Genomic DNA, 15,706 nt, shown 5'->3' on the forward strand with positions numbered 1-15,706 from the left:
TCTTTGGTCAAATTGAGCAAATCTGTCGCAAATTGAAGAGTTTGCAGCAGTCAGAGCAAGAAATGTCTTCTTTTAAATGGTGAATCAACTGTATTAATTCACTACACCTGTATTAAGTCAACAGTAGGGGTCAATATGATAAACTGCCATTTTATTCTCTTAAAAATTTTGAAAGTAGGGGGTGGCATATTGCTATTTTTCCCAGAGCGCTGGATTGTTTTTAACATCGGCCACAGCCGATGTTAAACACACCTTAAGACTTCTCTCTGTTCCTTAGTAAAAGTTGGTCTCAGCAGCTGTGAATAGTTTTTAAGAGAGAAAACTCTTACCTAAGATCTTTTACTGCTATTTAGGAGAACTCTTACTGGTAAATGTTTTGTGAACAGCCCCAGATTTGATAGTTAAATGTGTGTATGTTAATAAATTCCAGTCATTCCTATATAGGGTGGGCATGCTCGCTCATTCACAATTGGCATAATCCCTGTCTGCTGTTAATTATAGAGTCCGGGAATGCTGTGGAATATTTTGGACTCCCTTCTCAGGTTTGGCTTCATTATAATGCCAAAGAGACTATTAGGCCATATGTCTAACATTAAATATTCAATTAACGTGTCCACCAAAGTGGTTTTAGCCAGCTGAAGAAATGCCAGGTGCTCTTCTGAAAACGGCCTGCTGGGGGTGCTTGAGAGTGATTTGGAGGCACAACGTTTTTCCCACTGAGATATTGGTTGCTATGATATGGAATATCCAATGTGTGTATTAATAGTATCTCATTTTTAAGAACTCATGAAATATTATTATGGTATATAATAATGCATCAAAATGCAGTGTCATCAGTTTGCCTAAAAGAACATATAGCGTTCAAATTTTTACGCACCGTTTACACATGGTACACATTCTTTCATACCAGCTAACATTTTGAAAATACGAACTTTTCATGAATCCAAAAATGTATGTCAGAGCGACTTTATACACACAGATTCGTTCTGCTTGTGTTTGATGAATGAGGCCGACTGTGAGAAAAGAGCTGATGCTGCAATGTCTATAATGAGAAAATAAAACTGTTTTGTGATTTGGAGACCTCCAGAACAAAATTAGGAACCTTTAATACATAATACTTACAATACTTAATTATATTTATATTACAAGTTATGTCTAACATTATTAGCCTGTTAAATCCAGAGTTTTTGTCCATTTATCATCTAGGGATACTCCTACCAACCACTTGGGGTCGCTGTGGCTTCTTGTCTGAGGTTGAGCTCCTGTTGTTTTTGTCTTCCTGAGCCTCCATGACTTCATCTGTCACGCATCACTAAGTCATGATCTGGGAAATCTCTTCTGGGGCCTGATTTTTAGGTAAATCTTTATCGATTTTTTGGGTATAAATACAAAAACACATTTATCTTTGTTTAGCTCTTGCAAAGGTCTCAATACTCAGAATGAAAATGAGAGAAAGACACGCATATAGAGTCATACTGTTGGTGTTAAACTTTCTGTGACCCACTTCTTTAGCAATAAGAAATGTGCAAACAGAGACATGGGTGGATGGAATTAGACGTTTAATATTGTTATTGTAATAGCTCCAAAAGCATTTAGGCATTTTTTTTTTTTTAAATATGCCTGTTTAAAATGAAAATAGATATAATCTTGTGGATTCTACACCCAGTTAACCGAATTTGCATGCAAAGATAATCAGGACTGCAGAGCTAGTGAATATTATTAATAGCAGCAGCATGTGTAGCCTTTCCATGTTAAAAGGGATATTTAGTTGTTTTTGAGACTGTATTACTTAACTAGGCTGTGCACCAAAATCCATTTTCATACATACAGTAGTGGCCAAAAGTGATGTCCGATGTTTTTAATGACCCTACAAGTTTGATTGAATAGGGAAATTAGTTTGGCTTCACTGCTCAGTTACTTAAAAACCAGCATGAAAAGAATTGTGATAAGATCATGGACTGTGATCCTGTCTGAAAAAAATAGTTATATGATGATATTTTTGCCATGTCACCCACCCCTAATTACACCACAGGGAGCTCTCTCTTTCAGCTCCAAGTGTGGAGAGGTTGAGTCAGTGATAAGCATGTGACTGAGAATAATGGCCTTTTTAATAATCTTTTGCCCGAGGACTTAGTGTTGGCGGATTGTGGATTTACCAATCGACAACAGTGTCAGACTGATGTCTGCAGAAGTTTTCAATCTCTTTATTTGTGTGTACAGCCCCCTACCCTGTCACTGGGAATGTTATGGGTGACGCCCAGGTTTAGTTTAATTTGTGCTGCTATCTATTTTGCTTCCAATCCTCAGTACATCAAGAGAGGGCATACATGGGCGCTAAAAATACATGGCTGCTTCACTTAACTGAGCCACAAATGATTAAAAATAAAACAGGTACCTTTGTTGAAGATGTTGATCTATTAAATCAGGTTCACTCCCAGTCACAGTTTGTCAGGTTCCTAATCGGAATCCATCACAGCTGTGAAACGCACTCAGCAGCAGTCAGCGTTTCTTTATTTATCCAGTGAAGCAGCTGATTCCATTCCCTTCAGAATGTCTGTTTCCCTTAACATAATCATGCTAAAAGTCTTGCGTAGATGCTACGTTTCCACACGTACCATCAGAACTAACGTGAGCAAGAATCACAACTGGATGTACGGGAAGCCAAATAGTTAAAAGTACTGTCTTTTTCTCTGAAACTTGAAAATGTTTTAGATGCGAGGTTTTCCAACTTTCAATTCAATTTCAAAAACTTTCAATTTTTTTTTTCTCTGCAACTTTTGAACTTATTACTGACTTCGATGTAATGATTATTGAAGGGGTCATATAATGCCACTTTTACAAGATTTAAAATAAGTCTCTGATGTCCCCAGCGTGTGTATGTGAAGTTTTAGCTCAAAATACCCCACAGATCATTTTTTATAGCATGTTAAATTTGTCACTTTTTTTTAGGGTGAGCAAAAACGCTCCGTTTGTGTGTGTGTCCCTTTAAATGCAAATGAGCTGCTGCTCTCAAGAAGAGGGTGGAGTTTCAGGAGCTTGTGTTATGCCGCATTCTAGGCAAACCATAACCCGTGTTTTTCCAAACTTCTACCCGTGATAGTGCACTGGAACAGCAGTCAAACCTGTGACTTCCCACCCGTGAACTCGTACTAGATCGACGTACTCCCAGTTCCGCGCTCTGACGTCACATAGCCCGCGAAACAACAATGGCAGCCCCTACGGATGCGGTGTTTATGCAAGTGGTACACGGTGAGAAAAAAACTTTTGGACAATATAGCGTTGCAATCAAATTAATAATAATATAATAATGATAAATAATACACACGATTATGTATTACAATGTTATGTGTTTGAAATGATAAGTATGTCGTGAAAGTATATCGAAATTCCTTGCGCTCAGGCAGTTTGGCGTGACTTGCCTGGAACGCTACAAAGTCGTGAGTCGTGGTTTGAAGTCGTGACTTACGGGCTCAAAAACCTGCCTGGAACGCAGCATTAGCAGCACCTCACACAGACTCACTGAAGATGTCAGTAACGGTGTTCAGCCTTTTATGTTCAAACCAGAGTTGGACAGTGATGGAGACTCAAGAAGAAGTGACAACATGCAGAATGAAACAGAATGTTTCCAAATGGTTAATTGATGAATTTATGTAGCTGATGTGGAGTTAACTATCTTAAAGTCATTAATTAGCACATTCTGTCATGATAATCTATAAATGGGAACTGTTGTAAAATGCCTGCAGAGCCAGAGAATATATGCTGCATGAAGATAGAACAGAGATAGTTTAGTTTAATTACGGTTATAACTTGTCATCTTGCTTTTATGACATGCTATTGGATTTGTGTTACATTTTGTAATGCAATAACATGGTCTCATCTTTATGTAAATTTTAGGGTTAGTGATGAAGCTCGTTGTAGTCCCTACCAGCTGTTTATTGTAGTCCTTAAAAAGTGATTTCTGTAAAAGAAAATATCTCCCTTTGCATTGTACTTTCAGCACTGTAACTTTGCAGATGTTGTTTATGATCAAACAGCAACATTACACACTAACTAAAGTTAAAGTCAAATCATGATCAACCACCCATTTAAGGCTTTGGTTATTATGGATAAGCCTCTAGCGTTGGCCTACTTGAACCACAATGACTGTCACGAGTGTGTTTTTAAAGACATAATGCTTGTTTTCAGAGACTAATTTTCCAGTAGGTGTAACAATTCACTCAAAGCGAAAAAAAAAAAAAAACTCATCAAAACATCAGACTTCAAAACTTAGTGTGATTTATTGCAAGAGAAGCATTTGTAGTCACCCTCTGTGGATGGATTGTCCACCCACACTGTAAAACTCAGTAAGTTCAGAATACTCAAAACATTTGAGCAAACTGATTTTTTAGTAGAAGTTAACATGTTTGTGACAAGTGGGGCGGGGCCTAACCACAGGCTCTACTCATCACCACAATGGTAACCATACAAAACAAACACAACAGAACCTCTGTAAATCCCAACATAACACAACACTAACTTACGTAGAAACAAACAAAATAACACTTAATTTCAACATTTATTTATACAGTCTGATGTAAAGCATGCAGGGAATTAGAATCTGCTGCAACACAATCATATTAAGTTCAGCTCACAATCAAATTTGAGTTCACACAACTTTAATTAAAAATGTTCGGTAATTTACTCACTCCAATGTCATCCAAGATGTTCATGTCTTTCTTTCTTCAGTGGAAAAGAAATGAAGGTTTTTGATGAAAACATTCCAGGATTTTTCTCCATATAGTGGACTTCACTGGGGTTCAACGGGTTGAAGGTCCAAATGTCAGTTTCAGTGCAGCTTCAAAGAGCTCTGCATGATCCCAGACGAGGAATAAGAGTCTTATTTGTTTTATTTGAATCTTATAAGAATTAGTTCAAACTTGTATACTTGCAGTAGCATATTATATATGAGAATTTAGTTCAAACTTTGACCTGTGGAGGGCAGTAATACACTTAGCAGCATCTACACTGACGGAATTCTACAAGAAGAAGAAGAGTGCTATTGGTAGATGAGCATTTGTGGTTAAAAAGTATGTAATTTTTATTTTTTTTAGAAAATGGCCAATGGTTTCTCTAGATAAGACCCTTATTCCTCGTCTGGGATCATGTAGAGCTCTTTGAAGCTGCACTGAAACTGACATTTGGACCTTGTTACTTGTTACAGGTGCCTGGTTACTGAAACCACACCCGTGTTAGCGGGCAAAGGAGCTATCTATCTATCTATCTATCTATCTATCTTAGATACTGTCTAAAATATTAATAATGATAAGTTATATCATTAGAAAGTTTTAAATGTTTACTGTCAACAGTGTCGTTTTTACGAGTACCAGTAATTGTAATTTGTGTCAGGTGTGCAAATGACAACACGCAAAATCAAACGGGACTTCATAGCTTTATAATGAAATGGCGATTGAGAGATGAATCCAATCCATGGCACTTGGGTAAAATGTCCATGAGTGTCCATTGAAAAACAAAAGCGTTAAATCCATGAAATATTGATTTATTATCCATTGTTTGCATCACATTTCTTCTGAATGATCTGCTCTCTGTCATCGTTCTTCAAGAAATTATGCAAACTGAACAGCGTTTGTTGTAAAACTGTATATGATCGTATATATCTCACAAACAAATGAGCCCGCGTCCAAAGTATAATTTTTCAAAATAGTGCAGCAGTTTTGGTTATAATATTCAAGCAGTGCCGTCGGAGTTTTATTTCCTCCCACCATTGTCATTGTAGTAAATCTCACGAACAAAACTTTTAGCCAATGCCACGATCCAACAACGTGTGTTCTGTTTATCTTCCGCATGTGTGCACATCTACACATAACATTAACGCAGCAAGCCATATTATTTTATAATTGTATATATTATTATTTTATAATTGTATAAACCCCCCCCTCCAAAAAAAACAAGAAAGACGGCAGAGATGCCATATTCAGTAGCTGGAATTAGCTGAGGTAAAGTGACGTTTCACAGACCTGTCACTCAAGTGACCACGCTCTTAATTATGCAGAACTTTAAGGCTTAATATAATTTAAACGGATGAGTTATAAAAAAATTCACCCCCCTCAGAGTTGTCATGAAGGGCAAAAATAGCAGTATAGACCAAAACCGTAATATGTACCAGCTGTAAACATGCTTTTTTTCTGCTGTAAAATTGGCCATTTTAACACTGGGGTCAATGAGATTTTGCCCTCTTTTGGAGCCTGTCCCTAGCGGCCGTATTGCTTCAAGAGAAACTGGGGGAGGTTGCCACTTGGTAAATTATCAGGAAATTTTAATTTGAAAGTGAACTAATCCTTTAAGTACAATGAACTTTCATTATTATTTGAGTGAAACAAACTCATTTCATTTAATTAAGTTAACTGTTCAGTTTTACAGTGGAGGATGTGCCCAAAGCTGAATATCTTATTTGGAAAGGCACAGATAATGGCTTAGAAAATGAATAATTCTGAGGAATAATAGAAAAAATATTTATGTGAGGCTGACACAGTCACTCCTTGTGATTGCTCACTAGGAGATAGAATAATATATCTAAACCTCTAACATCTTTACATAATAATGAGTGTGTGAAGTGAATGAGTGCAAATCAAATAATCGAGCTGCCGTCTCAGTGCATCTCTCTCTCTATATATATAGTATGATATAGTAACTAAAATACTATATCATACTGTAATGAAAGTCCACTGAGGCGAGTTGTGGTTGAGAACCCATGTGCAGTTTATTCTAAACATGAACAAAATACAAAAACAAAGATCTGATTTGACTTGAAACGTGGACTTGAACAAGAACATGAAACTCAACAAAAGAGGTTTACAGGGAACAATACTAAACAAAGGAACACTGCAACATGGGGGCTATATATACACAGAGACTAATGACTTTAAGACATGTGAAAGCAATGAACAAAGAACCACATAGGACACATACACATGTTCTACTATTTGATATGTCTATTCAAATCATTTAATCTACAAACCCGATTCCAAAAAAGCTGGGAGAAAGATCTGGACTGCAGGCTGGCCGTTTCAGTACCCGGATCCTTCTTCTACACAGCCATGATGGGAGCATATGTTGTTCTAGAACTTGGATATACCTTTCAGCATTGATGGTGCCTTTCCAGATGTGTAAGCTGCCCATGCCACACGCACTCATGCAACCCCATCCCATCAGAGATGCAGGCTTCTGAACTGAGCGCTGATAACAACTTGGGTTGTCCTTGTCCTCTTTAGTCCGGATGACATGGCGTCCCAGTTTTCCAAAAAGAACTTCAAATTTTGACCACAGAACAGTTTTCCACTTTGCCACAGTCCATTTTAAATGAGCCTTGGCCCAGAGAAAACGCCTGCGCTTCTGGATCATGTTTAGATATGGCTTCTTTTTTGACCTATAGAGTTTTAGCCGGCAACGACGAATGGCACGGTGGATTGTGTTCACCGACAATGTTTTCTGGAAGTATTCCTGAGCCCATGTTGTGATTTCCATTACAGCAGCATTCCTGTATGTGATGCAGTGCCGTCTAAGGGCCGAAGATCACGGGCATCCAGTATGGTTTTCCGGCCTTGACCCTTACGCACAGAGATTGTTCCAGATTCTCTGAATCTTTGGATGATATTATGCACTGTAGATGAAGATAACTTCAAACTCTTTGCAGTTTTTCTCTGAGAAACTCCTTTCTGATATTGCTCCACTATTTTTGGCCGCAGCATTGGGGGAATTGGTGATCCTCTGCCCATCTTGACTTCTGAGAGACACTGCCACTCTGAGAGGCTCTTTTTATACCCAATCATGTTGCCAATTGACCTAATAAGTTGCAAATTGGTCCTCCAGCTGTTCCTTATATGTACATTTAACTTTTCCGGCCTCTTATTGCTACCTGTCCCAACTTTTTTGGAATGTGTAGCTCTCATGAAATCCAAAATGAGCCAATATTTGGCATGACATTTCAAAATGTCTCACTTTCAACATTTGATATGTTATCTATATTCAATTGTGAATAAAATATAAGATTATGAGATTTGTAAATTATTGCATTCCTTTTTTATTCACAATTTGTACAGTGTCCCAACTTTTTTGGAATCGGGTTTGTATATGATACACGAATGAAATAAGCACAGCACAATCACAAATCAAATAGCCACGTTGCGTCTCTCAGAAACCAAACCAGCTCTCTGTCAAGAGTAGCCTAATAATTAACTAAAACACTGAATCATACTCATTTTCTACCACTTGAAATATCTATTTAAATGTTTTAAACTTTGTATGATAGGCTACATATTCCCCTGTCTCAATCTCTCTTGGAGACCTATTCTTTATAATTTCTTCAGAATTGCAATTGTTTGCCTAGTAAAAGTTGTTTTAGCAATTTTCAACCACTGAATATTTTCTTCAAGGTTCTCTAATCAGCTGATAGAGTCCGACTTTTAAAAATAACAACAGTCCAAGGCACTCGAGTGTTATTGAAAAAAAAATATAAAAAGCCTTTATTTCATCATTGCTTAAGTATTTAAAGGGAACCCCTGGAATTAAGACTTGTATGTCTTAATATAATTTAAATGATGTCTCTTACTGAAATACTGTGCACCTAAACAAAATGGCGCCCCCCATTGTCCAAATATGTCATGGATTTTTTAAAACGTAAATCTTTAATGGGTTTTCTACTATATATTCCAGTAAGAGACATCATTTACATTATATTAAGCCATACAAGTCTTAATACCAGGGGTTCCCTTTAAAAACAGGTGACAAGTCCTACACACCTATGTGTTGCGGCTAATGAGCCTTCGTCAGAGTCTGACTCTTATTTGAGGTTGTGCGTGACTGTCGTGACATAACTCTTCAGAAAGTTCCTCTGGAAAATAAAAAAAATATTTCCCCTCCTTTTATTTAACATTTTGTATTATTGTTTTAATTAGAAGATATTTCAGTATTTATTTGTCAGGATTGAGAAAGGTCCCCGAGCCAGGACTTGAACTCAGTTGGCCTGAAGCACAACCGAATTAGAATAAATGTCTTAAAAATCATTAATAAAGCAATTATTTTATGTTTATGTTTATATTTAGTTATACAAGGCATATTTGTTCAATGATAACTACAAAGGAAACAGATATACATTTAAAACCAGACAAAGGTCTTCTTCTTCTGGTTAAAGCCCCACCCATTTCCGATTTTATCCCAATACAGATATGAATAATTTTGAGATTGTTACTGATACAGATACTGATATTGGCTCTGCTGCACACCCCTAGTCCACAGGCATAACAAGTACAGGTATAAAAGAAGCATGGGAGGCCGCTAATGTGGTTTCACCATGCATTCGGTTGTAGAAGTTAAAAAAAGTAATAAAAAAAAACATTAAAGAAGTTTTTGAGTCACAGAACTATCTCCATGGAAATAATTCCTTCAAAAATATCATGCAAGATGTCTGGTGGGTATCCTTTAAAGATGCTGAAAAATGGCTCAATTTTTCTGTCGAGAAACACTGCCTTCTCACTCCAAATGTATAAGCATACAACTTTGAATTTGCAATGCTGTTTGAATGTGTTCCTGTTTTTTCCTTAATTGAAATGCACCAGAGCATACCTCTTTTGACCGATTAAATAAAAAGACAAAATCTTCATGGGTTCTGTCCTGAAAAGCTTTCTATGAATCCGCCAAATGAATGAGCTCCTAGGTTGTCTGTGACTGCACATTGCACTGTACCTTTGACATTTTTGGCAAGACTTGAAACAGAAACTCCTTTCCTCTCCAAGATTACAAGATCTTTCAAAAGTGGTTCCAGAGGCAATGAATTATGTGCTGGTATATTTCCTAATACCCAATAAACTGCAGTTATCTTCTTTTTTTCCCTTCCCTTGAAGTTCTGAGTGGATTACAGATTTCAAAGTCATCCACATATAAGATCAGGTGAAACCCTAAATTCATTTCCAGAAACATGTTCTCCTTAAAGTATGTGCCATCATAAAATGATATGGACTGTATTGATTCACACACGTTTTTTTTGTGATATCAAAGCCTACAGCAGCTTTTTCCTGAATTTTCTTATCATTTAGATGTTTAGACTGTAATTAGACAGAATTAGATTACCACAGAAAGAGAGTTCAAGGATTAGTTCACTTTGAAATGAAAATTAGCCCAAGCTTTACTCGCCCTCAAGCCATCCTAGGTGTATATGACTTTCTTCTTTCCGATGAACATATTTGGAGAAATAATTAATAAATATCCTGATGCATACAAGCTTTATAATGGCAGTGAATGGGATCAATGATTATGAGCTGAAGAAAGTGTCTCCATCCACATCCATCCATCACAAAGATGTACTCCACACGGCTCCAGGGGGTTAATAAAGACCTTCTGAAGCGAAGCAATGCATTTCTGTAAAAAAATATCCATATTTAACAAGTTATGAAATAAAATATCTAGCTTCTGCCAGACCACCTTCCATATTCTCTTGCAGTTCACAAAACTTATGCTACGCCCTACGCCTTCCCTATTCAACTTATGGAAAAAGTGTAAAAAAGGGAAAAAGGCGGTCTGGCAGAGGCTACATATTTTACTTCATAACTTCTTTTAAATATGGATATTTTTTTACACAAATGCAATGCCTTTATTAACCCCCCGGAGCCGTGTGGAGTACGTTTATGATGGATGGATGGATCTGGATGGATGTACTTTCTTCAGCTCATACTCACTGATCCCGTTCACTGCCATTATAAATAGGGCTGCACGATTAATCGCATGCTATTCTCACGCGCATTTCGTCAGTAAAGCCGGTTCCCTGATTACCGCTAAATCGCCATCACCTGCTTTCAAATGAAGCGGCATTTAATAGACAGAGCCGTAGGTCACTGAAAAGCCACGCAATATCGCGTTCATATCGCAGATGAATCGCCTGCGATAATGAACGCGATATTGCGTGGCTTGTCCGTGAACTACGGCTCTGTCTATTAAAAGGCGCTCCGTTTAAAAACAGGTGATGGCGATTTAGCGGTAATCAGGGAACCGGCTTTACTGACGAAATGCGCGTGAGAATAGCATGCGATTAATCGTGCAGCCCTAATTATAAAGTTCGAATCTGTCAGGATATTTATTAATATTTCTCCGATTGTGTTCATCAGGAAGAAGAAAGTCATATACACCTAGGATGGCTTGAGGGTGAGTAAAGCTTGGGCTAATTTTCATTTTAAAGTGAACTAATCCTTTCAATTTTACAATTTTATATATATATATATGATTTTTTTTCCAATCAATAACAAAACACACACACACACAGGTTTGTTGTTGTGAATTGTGGGGTAATTCCATAGACGTAATGGTTTAATGGTTTTTAATGGTTTCTCTCCCCCTACACTACCCCTACCCCTAAACCTAACCATCACAGGAAACTGTGCACACTTTTACTTTCTCACAAAAACTCATTCTGTATGATTTATAAGCCTTTAGAAAAATGGGGACATGGAGTAATGGAGTACAGGGTGGAGTACATTTATGCTTCGGTCAATAATATTTCTCAATGCTTGCACTGCTGTCTCTGATGAAATAAAATGGAATTATTCTACTAACAGATTAATTCAGTTGGCTGGAACATGGAAGAGGTTTTCCAGTTTAAGCAGCAAAGAACCAACTTTTCTCACTGCAGTATTTTGTACAGATTCACCTTCCTCATCCATAGACAAAAAAATGCCTTTCGAGTCCCTCTGTGTCATTTACATAATCAGCAGCTCTGCCAGGATCCAATGTTCTTTTCAGCACTTTTTAAAAGAACAGCAGGTTTAAAGTCAGCTACTGAATGAGTTGTATGCCTTCTGCTTTTGTGAGAAGCAAATGTTCCATACACATTTGTCTGAAAATCACAACCACAGTAAGCTCATTGGACAGTTTCTTTATAGTTGAGATGATGTGTAATGTGTGGAGAGAGAAAAACACCCTTAAAAATTCCCATTCAATTTGCATTGCCATTTCATTTTAACAACAACAAAGACTATTACAAGCTTAAAAACTTGATCTAATGAATTGAATTACCTTTATATTTTGGCAAAATATGCCACAGTATACAAAAGATGAAGTGATTTAAGAAACAATTGCTTTTTACACTGTCCAAACAATATTGTAACATTTCTTAAAGAAAGTAATAATAAAAAAAGTCAATTTACTCGCCATCATGTAATTTCAAACCTGCGTAACTTTGTTCATCTTCAGAACACTGCCTTTACTTGCATCAAAGTGTTGGTCACTGTTCACCGTCATTGTACAGCTGACAACATCCTTGAGATATCTTCATTTGAACCAAAGTCATAATGATTCGGATTTACATTTTTTGTTCATTCTAAGATGGATCCTACAGTCTATTTCGGCTTACAGTGCTTTGGGGAAATGCCGACCTGACTCAGTGATTCATGATTCACAGTTCACTGTTCAACATATGCACAAACAGTCTGCTACATCATCCTGAAACATTACTATGAAAGTTCTTATCTATCAAAGTCGATGGAACTGACTCCTTGACTCCATTTAAAACGGTGTCAGGAACAGAATACAAAACTGTAGTTGTTATTTCACACTAAATTCATTCTTTTCCCCGACACAAAGATTTAAACTGACTTTATTAAAACAACTTTAATTTAGAGATGACATTACCTTGAAATCATGAGTAACACATCAACATCATTACCGTGTTGTCAATAATATATTTTACAGAGCTAAATTTCAGAAGAAAAACAACATTGGTTGAATTAAATAAACAAGAGAGAAGGTAACAAATTCTTTAAATAATTTTGTACAGTGATCCAGTGATGATGGCAGTAAATCATCTGCAATTCATCTCTTTTCCTAGGCTCAAAAAGGTGCTTGGACAGGAGATGTCAAGATACTAGAGATAATAAATAGGCCTGCAATATACACAAAAATATATTAGATACAATGATATACGCTTATTGATGTTTAATATTGTTGGCAGCTTTTCATGATTTTTATGATAATGCGGTAAATTAATATTGCTCACCTCATTTCATTCACTCCTTGCTGATATAGTGCACTCAATTGCCATGCACTATATAACTCACAAAAGTTAGAGACTCCGCCATGCATGCAAAGCTGGGTTATTTGGGAAGCAATGTTATCTTTCCCTCACAACCAAAACTTTGGCGACATTGTTGATTTCGTGGTCTAAAAACAAACTGACAAATCGTTCTCAAGCAAGTCCTGTGCAGGGCTGCCGATGACTTCCATAACCCAAATGAAGCGCGTTAATGGGCGAGCTCTCGCTCTCGCTCTGGTTGATGTGTGCGCGCGCTCTTCCCGGAGAAGTGTCCATACAAGGAATTCTGCCCTTTATTGTGTCATACAGGGCCATACTCGAGAGAGAGAGAAAAAAAAACCTTTCCAAAACTTGTACGAACCCTGAAGGAGTGTATTTGACACAGAAATACTTTGTCATACGTCCAATTAATTTTTTAAAACTTTGGTCATGTTTAGCAAGAGAATCTAACTCTTTAACAGTGTAAATAAGTCAGAATGCATTAGACCCCCCCCCTTTAAGGTTCAACCACTGGAGTCACATGGACTATTTTAATGATGTCTTGACTACCTTTCTGGACTGTGAAAGTGTTGATTATATTGTTGTCTATGGAGGAGTTAGATACCTCTCAGATTTCATCAAAAATATCTTAATTTGTGTTCTGAAGATGCATGAAAGTCTTACGGGAGTGGAAAAACATGAGCGTGAGTAATTAATAATGACATAATTTTTTCTGGGTGAACTAACCCTTTAACTATTCTTAAAAAAATGTTTATTTATACCAAACATTTTATATCACAGCTCTATGGAGGCTTGTTTACACCACTGAATAAAAAATAACAAATTGTAATTGCCATTTTTTATCTCACAATTTTGACTTCATTGCTTAGAATTGTGAGATATAAACTCGCAATTGCAAGTTATAAAGTCAAAATTGCAAGATATAAACTGCCAATTCAGTCTTTTTTTCCCACAGAATTGGACTTTATAACTTGCAATTGCGAGTTTATATCTGCCAATTCTAAGCAATGAAGTCAGAATTGTGAGATATAAACTCACAATTGCAAGAAAAAATTAAGAATTGTGATAAAAGAAGTCAGAAGTGAAGCACGCCCATCTAATCTTCCAGTTAATACCAAAGTATAAAAACCAGCCTCTTACTTCTTCCCGTTGTTAGTTCTTTTGACAGCCCCAAACCCACATCATGACTGACTTCCAGGAAGTTGAACTGTTCCCCTCCGACGATGAACTCTCAAATCTGCCAGAAACACCTACTTCTTTTTCCCGAACAGATCATCTCGGGACTCGACTGCTTCTTGCCATAATGCATCTCGTCCTTCATCATCCTCTTCAGCTACAATCCCTTCTGTCCCTGTTGAGAAATGGTCTGTCAACGCACTCAGGAAAGCGCTATCCAACACTGGTATCCATTTCTTCCAGAGGAATTCAAAAGCTGCCTCCGCTAATGGTCCTGCCCCCCCCCCCACCCATTCCTTCCTCCTCCGCCATCGGAGCAGACCCAAGCATAAGGCTGCCTCCATTAATGGTCCTTGTGCTGTAAATCATTCACAAATCTTATGATAGTTCAATAATCTCAATTCAGTTTTCACACAGTTTTAGTTGTTTTCATGCCTTTTGCACAACATTGCACCATTTCATGCTTTTCATCTTCAGAAAGATCTTTCTTCTTCCCCATATTGCATAAGAACTGTGACTTGCCTAATAATGTGGAACAACCTCTAAGTAGGGTTTCCATTTACCTAAGTTGACCTGGAAAACTATTTAACAAACCTGTCTGAGATTGACACCAGTTATCTATAAAGATATGGAAAAATAAACAAACACTTTCTTCAAAAAACTAAAATCTGAATGTTTATTGTACTGAAATCCTACTGATATGTCACTTTCATAATAAATGGGTACACAGTGTATATTCATGGATACATTAATTCGCACCAAACATTTCTATTTTCGCTCAGCCTTTGCTTTTCCATTACAGACTGAAGGCACCTTGTGAGTAACGCGCTGTAACACACTGCACCATTACTTTCACCTAAAAAGAACAATACTGCAATTTTCTGGTGTTATTTTTTGATTAGTTAGGGCATTCATCAAACTTTTCAACACACAGCCCACTCTCAGATTGTATTCAATCAATGCCCAAATCGTAAAAAAAAAAATATATTAACACTATCTTGGGTAAGCTCAGCTCACCCCTGCCCATGCCTAGATCTGGCCCTGGCCCAAAGTCTCCTTTGTCACTACTGGTTCCGCCAAGCTCCCACTCCCTCCTCCTTTGCAGATTCCATCCAGTTCCTCATCCTCACCTCTGCTGGCTCCCTTCAGCCCTTCGACTCCTACTTCGGTGGCCCTGCCACGCTACTCGGATCCACCTTGGACTTTCCTGGTCTCCAGCCTCTGCCTTGGTGTGAGGATTCCCTAGCTCCACCTCGGCCTGTCGACCCATCATCTCCACCTTGGCTTCACAGTCCCTCAGCTCCACAGTAGTCTGTCATCCCTCAGGCTCTGCTTTGGTCAGTCATCAGCCTGGTTACACCATGGATGTCCGAGCCTCCAGCTACACCTCATCCCTCCACTCCTTTGGCTCTAATGGGCTCCTCCTTCCCCCCGGCTCCGTCATTGTCCTTACTCCCT

At 37.7% G+C, this 15,706-nt stretch overlaps 1 protein-coding gene across 1 annotated transcript in view; it reads left to right on the forward strand.

The window, feature by feature from the left end:
- The first annotated feature begins 1,224 nt into the window (after nt 1–1,224).
- aadac (arylacetamide deacetylase) overlaps nt 1,225–15,706 on the forward strand; it is a 45,874-nt gene continuing 31,392 nt past the window's right edge. The window contains exon 1 of the mRNA XM_048161186.1: nt 1,225–1,356. The gene's annotated coding sequence lies outside the window, so the exon portion shown is untranslated. The remainder of the gene's footprint in view (nt 1,357–15,706) is intronic.

This window comes from Megalobrama amblycephala, linkage group LG16, assembly GCF_018812025.1.
Source record: "Megalobrama amblycephala isolate DHTTF-2021 linkage group LG16, ASM1881202v1, whole genome shotgun sequence".
In the NCBI taxonomy this organism is placed as follows: Eukaryota; Metazoa; Chordata; class Actinopteri; order Cypriniformes; family Xenocyprididae; genus Megalobrama; species Megalobrama amblycephala.